We start from the raw sequence: 21,389 nt of genomic DNA on the forward strand, positions 1-21,389 counted from the left end.
GAGCTGCAGCTCTTTCTTTATCCATGTTTGCTATGACTGTTAATGAGCAGATGTAATGACCTGTAGGGTAACAATGGAATTGCTCAAGTGTGCAGCTATTTAGGGAGGCTATCACGCCCACTGAGGGTGGCTACAGTTTGATTTCCTCCCAGCTGCTCCACACGGCCGCAGAGAATAGACAGGCTGTGGAGTTCTGACAAGACTCATTATAACCCAACAGTACCCTGTACCGGTAGCATATGGCACCTTCAGGCTTGTGATGCGCTATCTATTCAGTCTGGGGACATGTTGGATGGAAAATATTTGTTTTGCTGACTTTCTGCTACTCCTCTGAATTCCCTGGACACATCGATAAGGGGATATTAATTGGCTTGACCAATAAATATTCTGCGCGCCTTAATCAAATCTCTTCAAGAAACAGATTGGCTCCTGCGAGGCCCCCCACTGCTTGTTAACGGACATAATGAATAGCTGGCTGATTACTCCAGACTGGTAAACATTAACAAAACGATTCATAAACTGTAACTCAGGCAGATGCAGAGAAAAAGGCAATGTGGCTGACATTTGCCAATCAGAGAGGGACCAGCTGGTGCCGTATTGTCAGGAAGGACAAAGTACCATTAATTACTGTTTTAAAGATGAACAGAAACACTTCAATGTAGGCGACGGAAATCTAATTGTCCAATCAGACACTCCTCCAATTCTTCAGCAGTCCACACTAAATAATTTAACAGTTTGGTGGCAACAGAGTCCTATGTTATTTCAGGAAAGGAGAAAATATAATTAGCAGAATTAGATAGGGAAGATGGGAGTATTATTTATGGACAGGGTAACTACACTGTACAGATTGTGTCCATATTGAAGCAGGTTTGACTTTAAATTGTGGCAACTTGTGTTGGCCATGAGGAGACCAGGCTGAAAGCAAGTTGGATGAGTAAAACTGATTCACATGAGCTGCACTCCAACCACAAACAACAGGCAACCTTTGAATGTTTTTATGCTTTACAATGAAAGCAAGGATCTAATGGCTATTTAGAGACAGGATGGGCCACATAATCTCTCTTACAAGCCAAAGTTAACTGCATGAAATGAAATATATTAGATACTTGTAAGTTGCTTTTTTAGCCTGACTACTAACACCTGTTACTGCCTCACGTTACAGTTGAACCTCTTGAGGCTGGCTCATTTCGCATTATTTCTGAGCTCCTTGCTTTGAGCGCCATTACCACAGGGAAGTTGGAAGCCTAACCTGCTATTTCCTACTCAGTGCCACACACCATCAGTGCACCTCTGCACTGAACCGTAAATTCGGCATATTGCCATTATTTGCCTTTATTAATTAACAAAATTAAATGTTGATGCTATTTAAATCATCAGGACATGTGGTAGATACAGATTTTTCAGCTAATAGGACAATAGATTTAAATTATCTTCTTAAAGAAGAGGGGAGAATTTGAAATCTTTACTTTCCATAAGATGTCGATCACTGCCCATAGGATTAACCCCTTATTGTTTACTTCAATGAGATTTCCTTCGCAATTGAAATCAGAATAATGAGGATAAAGATTAGATAAAGCAAGGAGAATTGTCTAGTTGGTGATTCGCACGCAATGCCTGCATTAGATTCTAATTAATTAATTATTTTTTATTTAGAGATGCAGTGCAGAACAGGCCCTTCTGGCCCAACAAGCCGCACGCCCAGCAACCCACCTCTTTAAACCTAGCCTAATCAGAGATGCCTCCAAGAGGGCCACAACCTTATTGTGGTTTAGAGGCTTCCATGCCTCAATGACCTGGAGAGCTAGGCTGGCTGGAGTCAGGTCCTTGTGTATTGGCTCTTGGTAGTGGCATCCATGCCAAACAGGCCACAGGGTAGAGGCCAGCCTAAGAGTGGTCCACCTATCCTCCAGGTTCTGTGGTTCAACTTAGGGCTAACAAACCTGACTGGTCAAGCAAAACTGTTACAGAAAAAGCAATGAGGAACCCTACAGCTGTGTTCCACAGAGATGGAGGACCTTCTTTGCTGCTGTAAACACCAGCAGGCATAATGGGCAATAAGTATTCACAGACAATTTATAATGACCAATTAATCCTCTAAATGGCACACCTTTGGAATGTGGGAGGATGCTACAAATTCCAGAGGAAACTCACATATTCACGGGAAGGATGTACAACTTCCTTACAGAAAGTGATGGAATTGAACTCTACAGTCTCATGCTCCAAGCTGCAATGGCATCATGCTAACCACTGCAGTACTGGGGTGCCCCTATTCTAATGTTGTAAAAACAATACAAAGCTCACCTCTCATCTAATTTACTATTTATCATTTGCAGATGAAAGATACGGGCCAGGACTGTCCAATGTGTCCAGAAGAATGCTAAGTTAACCTTTCAGCAACAACGATGCTCTGACCTTTGGAAGCACTGCTCTCAATAATACGTCAAATGACAGACATTTCTTTTCCCACTCTCACTCTGACTTTCACCTTCTCCTTCCTACCCTGCCCAATGTTCAATATTCTTCAGTACATGAGTATAAACAAAAAAGAAAATACTGTTACTCTGGATCCAATGCAACATAAAAAACACATAACGATAAAAGCAATCCTATAAAAAAACACAATGTACAAGTAACTGTTGAGTGTGGCTGTGTTTACACAAGATTAGCTTCTATATAGAGACTGATTAAAGTGACATAAAGTGACTTTTGGCAAGATTAACTCTTCCAGGTAGTAGCAGGGCACATGAAAACACAGAGGCACAGTGACTATGTCAGTGTAGGTATGAGGTGTGAAGTGTAAGCAGAAAAATGACAGTGCATGGGAGATGAGGAGCGGCGGAGTGGAGAGGCTGATGTGGATGTAGTGGTGGTGGGGATGGTGCGGTGGGTTAATGGGTGAAGGCGTTGATCAGCCTGACGACTTGGGAGAAATAACCATTAACCAAAGGAACAGCAACTACTGTTCCACGTCAGTGTGCAGCAGCGTTCATGATTCAATACTGAACCCTTGTATTTTTCTTGAGGTTGCTGCACAATGAAGATAGTTTGGCTGTCAACATAAATTGTTCTGCATCTTACATTTGCTGCATCATGGTATACAAGCCAAAGTTCAAAGAAAATTTATTAACAAACAATGTTTGCAAAATATCGACATGTACTACCCTGAGATTCATTTTCTTGCAGGCATTCACAGTAGAACAGAGAAATACAATAGAATCAATGAAAAGTTACACACAAATACTGACAAACAACAAATGTGCACAAAGACAACCTGTACAAATATACAAAATAATATAAATAAATAACACTGACAACATGTGTTGTAGAGTCATTTAAAGTGTTCTTTCAAGAAGGACCTAGATAGGTATCTTATGGATAGGGGAATCAAGGGATATGGGGACAAGGCAGGAACCGGGTATTGATAGTAGATGATCAGCCATGATCTCAGAATGGCGGTGCAGGCTCGAAGGGCTGAATGGTCTACTTCTGCACCTATTCTCTATTGTCTATTGTAATCAGTTCAGAGTTAAGATGAGTGAAGTTGTCCATGCTGAATCTCCTGAACCTGGTGATGTGGGACCTAAGGCTCCTGTACCTCTTTCCCAATGGCAGCAGCGAAGAAAAAGGGCATGGCCTGGGTGGTGGAGGCCCTGTGGCAGCATTCCTTGAGGTTGCACTCAATAGTGGGTAGGGCCTTGCCATGATGGACTAGGTTGTATCCACCACTTTTTGAAGGCTATTTCATTCTTGGATACTAGTGTTTCCATACCAGGTCATGATGCAACTAGATGGCGTTTTTTTCACTATGCATTTATTCAAGTTTGCCAAAACTTTAGATGATAGATAGATAGATAGATAGATACTTTATTCATCCCCATGGGGAAATTCAACTTTTTTTCCAATGTCCCATACACTTGTTGTAGCAAAACTAATTACATACAATACTTAACTCAGTAAAAAATATGATATGCATCTAAATCACTATCTCAGAAAGCATTAATAATAGCTTTTAAAAAGTTCTTAAGTCCTGGCGGTAGAATTGTAAAGCCTAATGGCATTGGGGAGTATTGACCTCTTCATTCTGTCTGAGGAGCATTGCATCGATAGTAACCTGTCGCTGAAACTGCTTCTCTGTCTCTGGATGGTGCTATGTAGAGGATGTTCAGAGTTATCCATAATTGACCGTAGCCTACTCAGCGCCCTTCGCTCAGCTACTGATGTTAAACTCTCGAGTACTTTGCCCACGACAGAGCCCGCCTTCCTTACCAGCTTTTGCTTCCTCCCCAACACGCCACCACAAAGAAGAGGGCGCTCTCCACAACTGACCTATAGAACATCTTCAGCATCTCACTACAGACATTGAATGACGCCAACCTTCTTAGGAAGTACAGTCGACTCTGTGCCTTCCTGCACAAGGCATCTGTGTTGGCAGTCCAGTCTAGCTTCTCGTCTAACTGTACTCCCAGATACTTGTAGGTCTTAACCTGCTTCACACATTCTCCATTAATGATCACTGGCTCCATATGAGGTCTAGATCTCCTAAAGTCCACCACCATCTCCTTGGTCTTGGTGATATTGAGACGCAGGTAGTTCGAGTTGCACCATATCACAAAGTCCTGTATCAGTTTCCTATACTCCTCCTCCTGTCCATTCCTGACACACCCCACTATGGCCGTGTCATCAGCGAACTTCTGCACATGGCAGGACTCCGAGTTATATTGGAAGTCTGATGTGTACAGGGTGAACAGGACCGGAGAGAGTACGGTTCCCTGCGGCGCCCCTGTGCTGCTGACCACCGTGTCAGACCTACAGTCTCCCAACCGCACATACTGAGGTCTATCTGTCAAGTAGTCCACTGTCCAATCCACCATGTGAGAGTCTACTCCCATCTCCGTTAGTTTGTGCCTTAAGATCTTGGGCTGGATGGTGTTAAAGGCACTAGAGAAGTCAAGGAATGTAATCTTCACAGCACAACTGACCCCCTCTAGGTGAGAGAGTGATTTGTGCAGCAAATACGTGATAGCATCCTCCACTCCCACCTTCTCCTTATACGCAAACTGAAGAGGATCCTGGGCGTGCCTGGTTTGTGGCCTCAGATTCTGTATTATCAGCCGCTCCATGGTCTTCATAACGTGCGACGTCAAGGCAACAGGTCTGAAGTCATTCGAATCTACGCAAACTTCTAAGAAAGTAGAGGCACAGTTGATGGCCTTGTTGCAAAGTTTGCAGACAACATGAAGATAGGTGGAGGGGCGGGTAGTTTTGAGGAAGTAGAGAGGCTATAGGACATAGACAGATTAGGAGAATGGGCAAAGAAATGGCAGATGGAATACAGTGTTGGGAAGTGTATGGTCATGCACTTTGGTAGAAGAAATGAAAGGGTTGACTATTTTCTAAATGGAGAGAAAATACAAAAATCAGAGGTGCAAAGGGACTTGGGAGTTCTTGTGCAGGATTCCCTAAAGGTTAATTTGCAGGCTGAGTTTGTGGTAAGGAAGGCAAATGCAATGTTGGCATTCATTTCAAGAGAACTAGAATATAAAAGCAAGGATGTAAATCTGAGACTTTATAAAACACTGGTGAGGCCTCACTTGGAGTATTGTGAGCAGATTTGGGACACTTATCTTAGAATGCTGAAACTGGAGCGGGTTTAAAGGTTCACGAAAATGATTCCAGGATTGAATGGGTGGGCCTGTATTCACTAGAATTCAGAAGAATGAGGGGTGACCTAATTGAAACCTATCAAACGGTGAAAGACCCTGTTAGAGTGGATGTGGAGAGAATGTTTTTCTGTAATGGGAGAATTTAAGACCAGAGGGTACAACCTTAGAATATGGGAGTGTTCTTTTAGAATGGAGATGAGGAGGAATTCCTTCAGTCAGAGAGTGGTGAATCTGTGAAATTCTTTGCCACAGGCAGCTATGAAGGCCAAGTCTTTCTGTATATTTAAGGCAGAGGCTGATAGATTCTTGATTGGTCAGGGCTTGAAGGGTTCCATGGAGAAGGCAAGGAATTGGGGCCGCAGGAAAATTGGATCAGCCATGATGAAATGGCAGAGCAGACTCAATGGGCCAAATGGCCTAATTCTGCTCCCATATCTTATGGTCTTATACTTATCAAGTGGGCTGCAACAGAATCTACCTTAGGGTAGATTGCTGTCAACCAAAGTGGTGTCATCATGTCAACAGACTTAAACTGTGTTGCAAGAATGCTGCATTTCCCATCCAACACACCTCTCTTGGATCCTGATGTTTCTGAGATCCATGGTCATTCGGAAGTCAAGAATGAGGCATAACTCTGTTGCTTACAATCATTTTATTAAGCATTACAAGAACAAAGGAAACGAGAGGAAAGAAAAAGAGCAGAGAGCAAAAGACAAAGAAACCAAAAAAAATGTCCTGGTCTTCTTATACCAGACCAGTAATTCCACTGAAACTCCAAAGGTAACAGTTAACCAACAAAATAGCCCCTATTCAAGCAATGTGATACTCTCTAAAGGTACTTAATGAATACTTTGCTTCAGTATTCACTATGGAAAAGGATCTTGGCGATTGTAGGGATGACTTGCAGCAGACTGAAAAGCTTGAACATGTAGATATTAAGGAAGAGGATGTGCTGGAGCTCTTGGAAAGCATCAAGTTGGATAAGTCACTGGACTGGACGGGATGTACCCCAGGCTACTGTGGGAAGCGAGGGAGGAGATTTCTGAGCCTCTGGCCATTATCTTCGCATCATCAATGAGGACAGGAGAGGTTCCAGAGGATTGGAGGGTTGCGGATGTTGTTCCCTTATTCAAGGAAGGGAGTAGGGATAGCCCAGGAAATTATAGACCAGTGAGTCTTACTTCAGTGGTTGGTAAGTTGATGGAGAAGATCCTGAGAGGCAGGATTTATGAACATATGGAGAGGCATAATATGATTAGGAATAGTCAGCATGGCTTTGTCAAAGGCAGGTCGTGCCTTACGAGCCTGATTGAATTTTTTGAGGATGTGACTAAACACATTGATGAAGGTAGAGCTGTCGATGTAGGGTATATGGATTTTAGCAAGGCATTTGATAAGGTATCCCATGCAAGGCTTATTGAGAAAGTAAGGAGACATGGGATCCAAGGGGACATTGCTTTGTGGATCCAGAACTGGCTTCCCCACAGAAGGCAAAGAGTGGTTGTACATGGGTCATATTCTGCATGGAGGCCAGTGACCAGTGGTGTGCCTCAGGGATCTGTTCTGGTACCCCTACTCTTTGCGATTTTTACAAAGGACCTGGATGAGGAAGTGGAGAGATGTGTTAGCAAATTTGCTGATGACACAAAGGTTGTGGATAGTGTAGAGGGCTGTCAGAGGTTACATTGGGAAATTGACAGGATGCAAAACTGGGCTGAGAAGTGGCAGATGGAGTCCAACCCAGATAAGTGTGAAGTGGTTCATTTTGGTAAGTCAAATATGATGGCAGAATATAGTATTAATGGCAAGACTCTTGGCAGTATGTTGGATCAGAGGGATCTTGGGGTCTGAGTCCATAGGACACTCAAAGCTGCTGCACAGGTTGACTCTGTGTTTAACAAGGCATACGGTGCATTGGCCTTCATCAATCATGGGATTGAGTTTAGGAGCCGAGAGGTAATGCTTGCAGCTATATAGGACCCTGGTCAGACCCCACTTGGAGTACTGTGCTCAGTTCTGGTCGCCTCACTACAGGAAGGATGTGGAAACCATAGAAAGGGTGCAGAGGAGACTTACAAGGATGTTGCCTGGATCAGGAACATGCCTTATGAGAATAGGTTGAGTGAACTTGGCCTTTTCTCCTTGGAGCGTCAGAGAGTGAGAGGTGACCTGATAGGGGTGTACAAGATAATGAGAGGCATTGATCGTGTGGATAGTCAGAGGCTTTTTCCCAGGGCTGAAATGGCTAGTATGAGAAGGCATAGTTTTAAGGTGCTTGGAAGCAGGTACAGAGGAGATGTCAGGGGTAAGTTTTTTTTTAAAGCAGAGAGTGGTGAGTGCATGGAATGGGCTGCTGGCAGCGGTGGTGGAGGCAGAAACGATAGGGATTTTTAAAGAGACGCCTGAATGGATACATGGAGCTTAGAAAATTAGAGGGTATAGGTAAGCCTAGGTAGTTCTAAGGTAAGGACATGTTCAGCACAGCTTTGTGGGCCGAAGGGCCTGTATTGTGCTGTAGGTTTTCTATGTTTCGTTTCTTCTCTTCTCTCTGAAGCCAATCAACAATTGGAGCATATGCCACCGACAGCAGCTCGCCAGAGTTCTCTGACCACTAGGTGAAGATCCTTCCTGTCCCCGGGATGAGGCCTTTGGAGCTTCTGCTGGCGTTTCTATGGGATGGGGTTGCTTGTCCCATGCCCAACCCTCCTCTTATCACAGCTGGGCATGGCAAAGTTACATAATGCGATGCATGCCACTGAAACTAAGTTGTTTCCAGAAGATACAAAGGCAACTACAACCACTAAAAACCACACTGAACAATTACAAGTATATAGATAATTAAATAAAAAAAGCAAACAAGCATAAGAAAGATAAACTACAAGGAAAATAACAATTATGCAGTACAATCCAACATTCTCCCCTTTGGTTCATCTGAAAAATCAAAAGCAGAAAAACTTGTGATACCTGTTTCATGGTGGTTGGCACACATTTGTCTCGAAGGACAATGGGTGATCAGCCTCCTCATCACAAGCCTGGGCGGAAGGTATGGAGATCCGGAGATGCCTAATTGCCAAGATCTCCGTTGGCCTCACTAGTGTAGTCCAAAGGAAAGTTTATGAAGCAATATGTTTGGCACCAGCTTGCTGCAGGAGCTGCCAGAAGGATGTTCAATGACATCCAGTGGCTTTAGAGGCTCCACTCCAGATTTGCTGTCTGGGTTTATTCCCGTAGCTGCCCATGAGGTAGTGGGGCTATTTACCCATAGACAGGGATCTGTTTCACAAGCACCAGAGCGTGTCCACATGCCGGTGGGCCTGCGTGCTATGTGTGCACGGCCCAGACCTCCTACCTGTCCTCTGTAGTTCAGCTGGAGTCTGAAAGGAGTTCAGTTTCCACATGTTGCCAGTGAGGAGGCACTACATGAGGCTTGCTGTTGTAGAGGCCACATATTGGCAGGGAGAGAAATCTTTTCGCGAGACTGTTAGTCAGTGATGGAAGCTGAAAGTGAGAGTAACAAGCACTACCCACTACACTACCACACAATATGCATCACAACAAACATTTTGATACCTTGTAACACCTGCATTAAGTATATAATAATCAAAAATTCACCTGTTATGGAACTATCAAAGGGTATTCATTGGATTATCTCATTGTTAGGTAGATTACCCTTGTACATAGATACACATAAAGAGTTTGAGCTGCTCTATTAATGATTGTCCTTATTGTAAAACAGACACAAATTATGATAAGGCATATCAAGCAAATATTATGACTCATAATATTGAGTAACCCCAGATTCCTAGACTTTATTGAATCTAATCAAAAAATACCATCCATCAGATTGATGTATTTTAGCTGCTTCTTTACCAATATGATCAGCCAAATCAATTATGCCTTCTGACTCGTCAGATATGCAAGTACAACATTTCTTGCCTACAACTCCACATGTTCCCCCCCCTCCCCCCCACTTAACAGAAGATCTAATGCTATACAATCTTGAAGAACTATCTATTGTTGGATTGTGATTATGAATGTGGCTTAAGGAAAAAGGATGCATGTTTGTTCTGGATCTGAAGGAATGCCTGGCACTGGTGACTATTTTGAAGTGTGTGGTATATATTGACATACCCAACAGCTAGAAGCATTAACAGCATCAGCAATTCCATCTGATACTCTCAAGTATACATTACGAATCATTGTGAGTAGGAAAAATTGGTAGAAATATAACAACAGCAAATAATATTGGAAGCATATTAATACTCAGTAGTTATTGACTCTGTTTGAAGTGTTCTGGTTGGTTAGTAACTTGCTCACTGTAGGCAGCAGTGTAGCCACTGAATCAGAGGTAACTACAATATTAACCTCAGTGCTTATTGTCTTCATCAGGCACCACTTCAGCTCGCTTGCAGTGACTAGAGAGTATTCATTTAGTTTTACCTCCTACCTTTGCCACTGAGTTAGAAAGCAACAGTACTTGATAAGGACCTTCCCACTGAGTTCCCAGTGGTTCCCTAAGCATTTTTCTAAAGAGGATCCACTCACCTGGATTCAAGGTGTGTCGTCCTTCTGTTGGATCACTCCAATTGGCAGAAACCTGTTGGAAAGCAGACTGGACAGCTTGGATAAATTTACACAATAGTTAACTGAACTGTCTGCCATGATATGTCTATCAGTCTCTCTGAGAATGAGGGCACCTGGTAGTGATATGGGGCATACTGTAACTGCCTTGAATGGACTTAATTTGTTTTCTAGTTTGGGGTTGCTCTGATGGTACACAATAGGAAGAGCCGTTAAGCCATGGTACACCTTCTTCATGACACTTAGTCAGTTGTTTGATGGTTCCATTCATTCGTTCGACTTGTCCTGATGACTCTAAATGATGTGAACAAAGGAAAGTCCATTCAGTGTTCATCAGTCCACATAATTCCTGACAAATATTCCAGTGGAATGTGCTCTGTGGTCAGAATCAATGTGACACGGCAATCCCCAACTCAGAATATAGTCCTTGGTCAGAGGTTTTGCTGTGTGTGTGGCTTTCCTTGCTGGAATAGCTTCCACCCACCTTGAAAATATGTGTATTATTATCAGTATGTCTGAATATCATTGACACTTTGATAAAATAATGTAGTTCAGAATCAGAATCGGGTTTATTATCACTGGTAAGTGACATGAAATTTGTTAACTTAGCAGCAATTCAATGCAATACATAAAAAAGGAGAAAAAAAAATTTTTAAATAAGTAAATCAATTACAGTATATGTACAGTGAATAGATTAAAAAACATGCAAAAGCAGAAATACGGTATATTAAATTAAGTGAGGTCGTGTCCAAAGATTCAATGTCCATTTAGGAATCGGATGGCAGAGAGGAAGAAGCTGTTCTTGAATCACTGAGTGTGTGCCTTCATGCTTCTGTACCTCCTACCTAATGGTAACAGTGAGAAAAGGGCATGCCCTGGGTGCTGGAGGTCCTTAATGATGGAAGCTGCCTTTCTGAGACAGAGCTCCTTAAAGATGTCCTGGGTACATTGTAGGTTAGTACCCAAGATGGAGCTGACTACATTTACAACCCACTACAGCTTCTTTCGATCCTGTGCAGTAGCAGCGCCCCCCCCCCCCCCAAATACCAGACAGTGATGCAGCCTGTCAGAATGCTCTCGACGGTACATCTATAGAAGTTTTTGAGTGTATTTGTTGACATGCCAAATCTCTTCAAACTCCTCATGAAGTAAGCCGCTGTCTTGCCTTCTTTATAGCTGCATTGATATGTTGGGACCAGATTCAATCCTCAGAGAGCTTGACACCCAGGAACTTGAAACTGTTTACCTTCTCCACTTCTGATCCCTCTATGAGGATTGGTATTTGTTCCTTCATTTTGTCCTTCCTGAAGTCTACAGTAAGCTCTTTCATCTTACTGACAATGAGTGCCAAGTTATTGCTGCGGCACCATTCCACTAGCTGGCATAACTCACTCCCGTACGCCCTCTCGTCACCACCCAAGACTCTACCAACAATGGTTGTATTGTTAGCGAATTTATAGATAATTGAACTATGCCTAGCCATACAGTCACATGTATACAGACAGTAAAGCAGTCAGCTAAGCACACACCCTGAGGTGTGTCAGCATTGATCGTCAGCAAGGAGGAGATGTTATCACCAATCTGCACAGATTGAGGCCTTCCAGTTAGGAAGTCAAGGATCCAATTGCAAAGGGAGGTACAGAGGCCCAGGTTCTGCAATTTCTCAATCCGGATTGTGAGAATGATGGTATTAAATGCTGAGCTATAGTTGATGAACATCATCCTGACATAGGTGTTTGTGTTGTCAGGTAGTATAAAGCCATTGAGATTGCATCTGCCATTGACTTATTGTGGCGATAGGCAAATTGCAGTGGGTCCAGGTCCTTGCTGAGGCAGGAGTTCAGTCTAGTCATGATCTACCTCTCAAAGCATTTCATCACTGTCTGTGTTGCCTTCAAGGCATTTGTTTAGTTTATTTTATTTTTGCTTTAGTAATTCATTTGTAATCATTTTCTAGTTAAAGTTAAGGTTGTTTAAAGTAAATTCGCTGTGATATATCGCGGCATGTGATGACGTCACACCCGGTTTCTCCGCGTCTTGTGGGAAAATACCGGTTTGGAGAAACGGGAAGGAGGGGGCTTATATGTGTGCAGGATCAGCGTGAGAAAAGTTTTCTTTCTACGCACTAGAAACATCAGAGAAGCAACACCGTTAAGTTCATGAGATAATCGATATGTTGAATTAAAAATGTTAATGCTGATTCTGTTAAAAGTAATAATGATTGATAAAGTTTATGTTTTTTGTTATTTAAAGAGTTGCGGATAGTTTGTGTTGAAGAGTATTTAAAGCCAGTCGATGGCGTAGGTAGATTCTGACTGTATGTTGCACTTTAATGTAATATAGTTGTTGTAGTTTTACTTTTGCAAGTATTTATGATGTAAATGTGATGTCAAGAAGGAAACAAATACTGTATATATTTTGTATTGTTTTATCAACAGTTTTCACCATACATTAATGTGGAAGAGTGAACAGTAAATGGTTAATCTTACTGGGACCGCCTCATTGACTGGTTTATGCTTGGTGTTTAGTTCAGAGTTCTTTTACACCTGTGCGAGAACACTACACCGTCAATGTGAGAGCTACCGGGCGATAGTAATTAAGATAGCTCATATTATTCTTCTTAGGAACTGGTATAATTGTTGCTTTTTTGAAGCAAGTGGGAACTTATGCCCGTAGCAGTGAGAGGTTGACAATGTTCTTGAATACTCCCTCGTTGGTTGGCACAGGTTTTCAAAGCCTTACCAGGTACTCCATCTGGACTTTCGGCCTTGTGAGGGTTCACTCTCTTTAAAGACAGCCTAATATCAGCCTCTGAGACAGAGATCACAGGGATTTTCACAGCTGTAGTTGTGTTCACTTATAGATATAAAAATGGGCCAAATGGTGCAGGAGCACTTAATTATGCTTGCTTTTCCATTGCTCCAGGATTTGTTTTCTGGCATATCATACATCTTTCAAATGTTTGTTGAGCTTGTGCCCTGAACTTTTGATTCCACTACCATTGAAATGACTTTTTTTTAATTAGTTTTTTTATACATTTTCTACATAGTTACAGATAAAAAAAACCCAGATCAAAATGAACATTAATACAGTGCAAAAATAAACATACAATAATAATATGATACAAAGAAAGATAATTGAGAAAGCACCCAAATTGAAGACATGTAAAATTAGTATCCTCGAGATGACTTTTAAAAAAAAGACTTCTTTTACCCACTTCCCATGCTGCCTATTTTTGAAATTTCATTTGCACAAGTATTTCCACAGCTTTCCATTGTAATCATTTTAGAGTGGCTTTTACATTTTAGTACAGCAATTTCTGACAGCAATTCCATAACATTCATGAGTTCCTGGACTAGGCCATTCTTGATTCAGGTTTCTATGGCCAAAAGAAACCTCCTTTGCCTCCTTAACATTCTAACATCATGAGCATCTCCAAAAGGATATTGATAATTAGTGTAAGTATTAGGTGATCTTCCTTCTACAATCTTACAGGCTTCAATCAGGATTTTCAGTTCTCCCTGTTATACAGAGGTACCAGGAGCCATACCAGGTACCAGTCAATCAAACTCCCTAAATTGTTGAGGAGCCATCAGTGAGCAGAATCAGACCCAGATTCAATAGAGGTGTTTCTTTGTAATCATTGGCATTGTCATGGCATTTTACTATCCTTGCACAGTCATGAGCATCACCATCCTTCATCTCCAATTAGAATTCAGCACATTCATTCCCAATCAGTAAATTAACATATAATCCTATCAAGGCAAGCAAGTCCTTAGTTAGTGTTTGTATTCAACAATATGTCTATTACATCTGAAACTGGTTGTTGGAACCATGTCATCAGATCAGGATTTCTTAACAATTCCATAGGGCAGAGGGTTCAACTTGTTGAGCTTGTTTCTGTTGTCCATCTTGTTTTCTGTGCTGACAGCTTCAAGACCAATGTTCTCTTCTATCACAAAAGGTGCATTTTGTTTCAGGAGGTTGTTCTTAGCAACGCTCAGACCAAGATTGCTGCGGTTCACAAGGTGAATTCCAGTTCCACTTCTTCTGTTGGTTAATAGGTGAAGGCTGTTGACTCACCTACAGTAATTGAGACTGTTGACTAGCAAGCAATGATCGTTGACCCATGGCCAGTGGCTGTTGATCAACACGTAACCCACCCACCTGCAATGATCTTATTCAGATTTCGGTACCTCATTCCACTTGTTTGGCGGCAGAGAACCTCCGTTGTGCTTCACTGTTGGCTCCAGATACTCAACTGTATAGCTCTCTCCATCTCTTCTATGGACAAATTGCCTCCTGTTTGAAAAAGAAATTCAAATTTTCTCATCAGTCCAGAACACTTTTCCTGCCATGGTTCAGCACCCTAGTTCTTGTGTTTTTTCTGTGTAGGTGAGTATCTTGACTTTGCTTCCACTTCAGAGAAATCACTTTTTGGCAGCATTCTTCTACGAACACCACTTCCGACAAGACTTTTCCAGACAGTAGAGGGATATACTTGGGTTTCAGTGGTTTCTGTGAGTTCAGAGCTTACAGCGGGATTTTTCCTGATTTAGAAGGGATGTCATTTTGATTTACCTCCTGTCCTCTGTGGCCGACCACTGCATTTCTGGTTCTCAACCTTGCCCCTTTCTTTGTGCTTCTTCAGAAGAGCTTGGACAGTGTGTCTTGAAACTCCTGTCTGCCTCAAAGTCTCTGTTGGGAAAGACCTTGATGATGCAGGATGGCCACCTTGTGTCTTGTTGCTGTGCTCACTCTTGCCATGGTGTAAGAATTTATGATGTGAAGGTTAAACTGCCTTTTAGGGCATTTGCCCTTCACCCAGTTTGATTACTTTTACACCCATTTCTGTTTCAGTTAATCAGATTAATTCATTCAATTCATCTGTCGTTGATCATTAGCATCCTTTTGTTATCTTTATTTAATCATACACTGGGCTATGTACCTACAATTGAGTTTTTATGTGAAAAGGGATTTATGTTACTTTCTTTAACAAAAAACAAAAGATTATCTGTAATGTTCAATATTTTGGAAAATAAGTGTTTGGAAATCTAATATTCGCTCTTTTCTACTGACACACTAATGCCGAGAACAAAACAATCATCCAAAACAAAATTTATATTTGAAAAATCTAAGTGCCTAAAACTTTGCTCAGCATTGTATATAAATTAAATAAGCAGAGTAAGAGGGACCAAAAAAACTGAAGAGTTGTTCATGAGTTGGTTCATTGTCTATTCAGAAATCTGACCATGGAGGGAAAGCATGGCATCGAGACCAAATCAAGTTAAATATATCTTCCTCTTTGTAACCAAACATTAGTGAAAGTTGTAATACTAGATGAAGGTTTGCAAATCCATAGAAAATTAGCTGAAATCTTGAAAACAAAACTAGTGCAGAAAAAGTGACCGGCTGTTCAATTTTCTGCCAGTGAGATGTACACTGTGGGCAATTGTACCATGTATATTTTTTCTACAAGGACTAAACACTCTTCAATTTGGAAAATTTTAGTTTTTGTAAATACAGATGTGGTTAACCACAATTGGCATTTCCAGTACTGATATTGTCCTATACAAAGATGATAGCTTGTGCATGTGGTTCTCAGCTTGGGTCAAATTTCAAACTCTCTTTCAGAGACAGCAGAAACACAACACAGAGCATCTTTGAAATAATAAAAAGCCCCAAAAGAACTTACTGAGATAATACAACCCAAAAATGGGGTTGTATGGTAATATAGTGGCTAGCACAAGGCTTTACAGTGTCAACCATAAGATCGGTGTTCAGTTCCTGCTGCTGTCTGTCAGGAGTTCGTATGTTCTCCTCTTGACCACGTGGGTTTTCTCCAGGTGCTCCAGTTTCCTCTCGCATTGCAAAAATACATGGATTAGGGTTAATAAGCTGTGGGCATACTATGTTGACACTGCAACACTTGGACTCTATTGTTCGTTGTCGCACTTGACTCTATGTTTCGATGTACATCCGGTAAGATGGCGGCATCTTCAATCGCAGTGGCTTTACAGGGTCAACCAGAAGTTTTAGTGTCCATTATAAATGTATTTCTTTATGCTCTCAAGACTCTGCTGCTCATTGGTGGAGAAACTGACAGAACTGGACTTGGTGTGGCCTGCATCAGAGGAGACAGTGCACAAAGGCAGTCCGACAGCGAGTGATATATCTTAGTTACTTTTCTTGTGATCACGAGGACCTGTTGGACATTGTTAATGTAGAACGCTGCATGTCCAAGTCACTGATTTATTGGCGGATGGCGGGGGGGACAATGGGGTAGCTGCACAGCTTCGGTTTTAGCAAGAGCCAGGCCTCAAGCCGCAGCGTTGCCTGTTTAGTTGCCCAGGAGAAAGGCATTGGAATGGGTGTATTTCACCAGAGGCATCCAAGCTGAAGATGGTGCTGCTTCCCCACTCCCCTGCTACCAGGTGTTCACTTGGCATTAGACAAGATGTATTCTGGTTCTTCCAGTTTAAGATGGCACTACCAAAGATATTAGATAGCTTACTAGAAAGAAAGCAAAGGAAATTGACTTAAAACATAAATAAAAATGCCTTTTTTGAAGTAAGTTGTGGTAAACTATCACCGCAAACAATGAAGAGGTGAGCAAGGGCAGAGAGAACTCAAGAGACGTGCCCTGCTGATGCACTACAAAATTGACACGCTTGGAATTGCAGCCGTACTGGTTGGAGTGGACAATTTTGAGGGGAGAAGACGGGACAGAAGGGTTCAGATGTCTGTCCAACTAACCCAGGTGTGAGGGTGAATCACTCCAAGTGCCGAGCTGATTTAGTGAGGTCGAGGATGGCTTCCTCGGCAGCAAAATCCTGGTCTAAGTCCAGGGTGGTTCTCCATGGTGAGGCCTTGGTCCTAATGCAAGGTTCAATCCACTGCTTGGACAACCTAAAACACCCCAACCCAGATAGACTGGAAAGGCGGGGCATTGAGAGTTGGGTGAGGTAGTATCACTCTAAGTGCTGAGCTGAGTTGGAGAGGTTGACAGCAGCTTCTCCAACAGTGAAGTCTAGGCCTGGAGCAATTCACCACAGCAGGGCCCAGTTCCTCATGTGAGGTTCAGACAATTTAAATGCCGGCCCAGATAGTCTGGGGGTTTCTCTCTCTGCAGCGCTGAGGATTTGGATCTAAAGACTCAATTTGGTTTGGAATGCTGCTGCTGTTGTTCACTTATATTGTTTGCATGACTTGTTTTGTGTTTTTCTCCCCTTTCTCTGTGGGAACTGGGGATTGGTTTTTTAATTAGATTCTTTCAGGCTCTTTGCTTTGTGACTGCCTGTCAAACAAACAAATCTCAAGGTTGTATAATTTATACAATCATTAATAATAACCATATAACCATATAACAATTACAGCATGGAAACAGGCCATCTCGGCCCTTCTAGTCTGTGCTGAACGCTTACTCTCACCTAGTCCCACCGACCTGCACTCAGCCCATAACCTTCCATTCCTTTCCTGTCCATATACCTATCCAATTTTTTTTAATGACAAAATCGAACCAGCCTCTACCACTTCTACAGGAAGCTCGTTCCACATAGCTACCACTCTCTGAGTAAAAAAGTTCCCCCTCGTGTTACCCCTAAAACTTTCGCCCCTTAACTCTCAATTCATGTCTACTTGTTTGAATCTCCCCTACTCTCAATGGAACAAGCCTATCCATGCCAACTCTATCTATCCCCCTCATAATTTTAAATACCTCTATCAAGTCCTCCCTCAACCTTCTACGCTCCAAAGAATAAAGCCCTAACTTGTTCAACCTTTCTCTGTAACTTAGGTGCTGAAACCCAGGTAACATTCCAGTAAATCTCCTCTGTACTCTCTCTATTTTGTTGACATCTTTCCTATTATTCGGTGACCAGAACTGTACACAATACTCCAAATTTGGCCTCACCAATGCCTTGTACAATTTTAACATTACATCCCAACTCCTATACTCAATACTCTAATTTATAAAGGCCAGCATACCAAAAGCTTTCTTCACTACCCTATCCACATGAGATTCCACCTTCAGGGAACTATACACCATTATTCCTAGATCACTTTGTTCTACTGCATTCCTCAATGCCCTACCATTTACCATGTATGTCCTATTTTGATTAGTCCTACCTCAGGTAGCACCTCACACTTATCAGCATTAAATTCCATCTGCCATCTTTCAGCCCACTCCTCTAAATGGCCTAAGTCTCTCTGCAAACTTTAAAAACCTACTGCCACTTATCTTAGTATCATCTGCATACTTACTAATCCAATTTACCACCCCATCATCCAGATTATTAATGTATATGACAAACAACATTGGACCTAGTACAGATCCCTGAGGCACACAACTAGTTACCGGCCTCCAACCTGACAAACAGTTATCCACCACTACTCTCTGGCATCTCCCATCCAGCCACTGTTGAATCCATTTTATTACTTCAATATTAATACCTAACGATTGAACCTTCCTAACTAACCTTCCGTGTGGAACCTTGTCAAAGGCCTTACTGAAGTCCATGTAGACAACATCCACTGCTTTACCCTTGTCAACTTTCCTAGTAACCTCTTCAAAAAATTCAATAATATTTGTCAAACATGACCTTCCACGCACAAATCCATGTTGACTGTTCTTCATCAGACCCTGTCTATCCAGATAATTATATTTACCAACTCTAAGAATAATTTCCATTAATTTACCCACCACTGTTGTCAAACTTACAGGTCGATAATTGCTAGGTTTACTCTTAGAACCCTTTTTAAACCAATGGAACAACATGAGCAATACGCCAATCCTCCGGCACCATTCCCATCTCTAATGACATTTGAAATATTTCTGTCAGAGCCCCTGCTATTTCTACACTAACTTCCCTCAAGGTCCTAGGGAATATCCTGTCAGGACCTGGAGATTTATCCACTTTTATATTCTTTAAAAGTGCCAGTACTTCCTCCTCTTTAATCATCATAGTTTCCATAACTACCCTACTTGTTTCCCTTACCTTACACAATTCAATATCCTTCTCCTTAGTGAATACTGAAGAAAAGAAATTGTTCAATATCTCCCCCATCTCTTTTGACTCCGCACATTGCTGTCCACTCTGATTCTCTAGGGAGCAATTTTATCCCTCACTATCCTTTTGCTATTAATATAACTGTAGAAACCCTTTGCATTTATTTTCACCTTACTTGCCAAAGCAAACTCATATCTTCTTATAGCTTTTCTAATTTCTTTCTTAAGATTCTTTTTACATTCTTTATATTCCTCGAGCACCTTATTTACTCCATGCTGCCTATATTTATTGTAGATCTCCCTCTTTTTCCGAACCAAGTTTCCAATATCCCTTGAAAACCATGGCTCTCTCAAACTTTTAACCTTTCCTTTCAACCTAACAGGAACATAAAGATTCTGAACCCTCGAAATTTCACCTTTAAATGACCTCCATTTCTCTATTACATCCTTCCCATAAAACAAATGGTCCCACTCCACTCCTTCTAAATCCTTTCGCATCTCCTCAAAGTTAGGCGTTCTCCAATCAAAAATCTCAACCCTGGGTCCAGTCCTATCCTTCTCCATAATTATATTGAAACTAATGGCATTGTGATCACTGGACCCGAAGTGCTCCCCAACACATACATAAATGCATTCTGAAACTTTGAATCTTTGTATTGTGCTTGAATGCAGATTGCTGCAACATTCATGGACTCAAGGTATTGAATGGGGTTCGTACGCCAACTTGACTTGTCAGCTAACTCTGCCACCAGCCACGTGACTTAGCGGTGAGAAGGCCACCTTTCATAAACAATATATGTCTTGCATTGATATGATTTGGGGTTCAACCAAACGGGAAGGTTAGAAGTCCAATTAATGAACATAGGCTGTAGCAAATGCTGTGTAAATACTGCCCATACACAGTTATCGGTAGTCCAGAAATGACAGATCGTACACCAGCATAAAATTATAAAGAAAGTATATTCACCAGGTTTTCAACTTCAACAAACGGTTATAGAAAAAGAAAAGGAAAATACATGGGCCCATTACAGTCAAAACAGTCTAATGTGCACATGAACGTTGGAACTCATTCTGGAGCAGTCAGGGGTGTATCTCTTCACTCACGTGCTGGACCTGCCACATTCCAAACTTCCCTCAAAGACCATCTTGAATGAACTGGCTCTCTCGTGAGTACTGCCCCTTCCACGTCAGAGCCATTCAACTACACAAAGCACTTCTTGCAACAGGGAAGAGGAGGTATCGAGGACTGAGATAGATCAGCTGGTTCTCATCAAGGGATCAGAACTGTAAAGGGTGAGCAGTATCAAGTTGTTGGGTGTCATCATCTCTGATTATCTATCCTGAGCCCAATATAGATGCAATTACAAAGAACGCATATTTTATTAGGAGTTTGAGGAGACTTGTCAACAAAGATGCAAATTTTTACAGATGTACCGTGGAGAGCATTCTGAAGGGTCACTGCACAGGATTGGAAAAAGCTGCAGAAAGTCTCCCCAGCATCGAGGACACCTCATAAAGGTGGCATCCATCATTAAGGAACCCCATCACCCAGGACATGCCCTCTTCTCATTGCTACCATCAAGGAGGTGGTATAGAAGCCTGAAGACACATACTCAGTGTTTCAGGGACAGCTTCTCCCCTCCACCACCATCATATTTCTGAATGGACAAAGAACCCACAAACACTACCTCAGTATATTTTAACTCTGCTCTCAAACGCATCTCTCCCATTTCCCGCACATCTGCCCTCATCCCATCCGCCCGCCACCCCACTCAGGATAGGGTTCCCCTTGTCCTCACCTACCACCAAACCAGCCTCCAGTTCCAACGTATAATTCTCCGTAACTTCCGCCACCTCCAATGGGATCCTACTACCAAACACCTTTCCCTCCCCCCTTTCTGCTTTCCGCAGGGATTGCTCCCTACACGACTCCCTTGTCCACTCATCCCCCCATCTCTTCCCACCGATCTCCCTCCTAGCACTTATCCTTGTAAGCAGAACAAGTGCTACACCTGCCCTTACACTTCCTCCCTCACCACCATTCAGGGCCCCAAACAGTCCTTCCAGGTGAGGCGACACTTCACCTGTGAGTCGGCTGGTGTGGTATACTGCATCTGGCGCTCCTGGTGTGGTCTTTT

The 21,389-nt window shown here is 42.2% G+C and overlaps 1 long non-coding RNA gene across 2 annotated transcripts in view; it reads left to right on the top strand.

Annotated features, from left to right (window-relative positions):
• Window positions 1-3,258, top strand: part of LOC140730698 (uncharacterized) — a 119,208-nt gene extending 115,950 nt beyond the window's left edge. For both annotated transcript variants that reach the window (XR_012099661.1, XR_012099660.1), the window contains exon 3: window positions 2,334-3,258. This is a non-coding gene — a long non-coding RNA (uncharacterized lncRNA). The remainder of the gene's footprint in view (window positions 1-2,333) is intronic.
• The last annotated feature ends 18,131 nt before the right edge of the window (window positions 3,259-21,389 follow it).

This window comes from Hemitrygon akajei, chromosome 7 (assembly GCF_048418815.1).
Source record: "Hemitrygon akajei chromosome 7, sHemAka1.3, whole genome shotgun sequence".
NCBI classification, from domain to species: Eukaryota; Metazoa; Chordata; class Chondrichthyes; order Myliobatiformes; family Dasyatidae; genus Hemitrygon; species Hemitrygon akajei.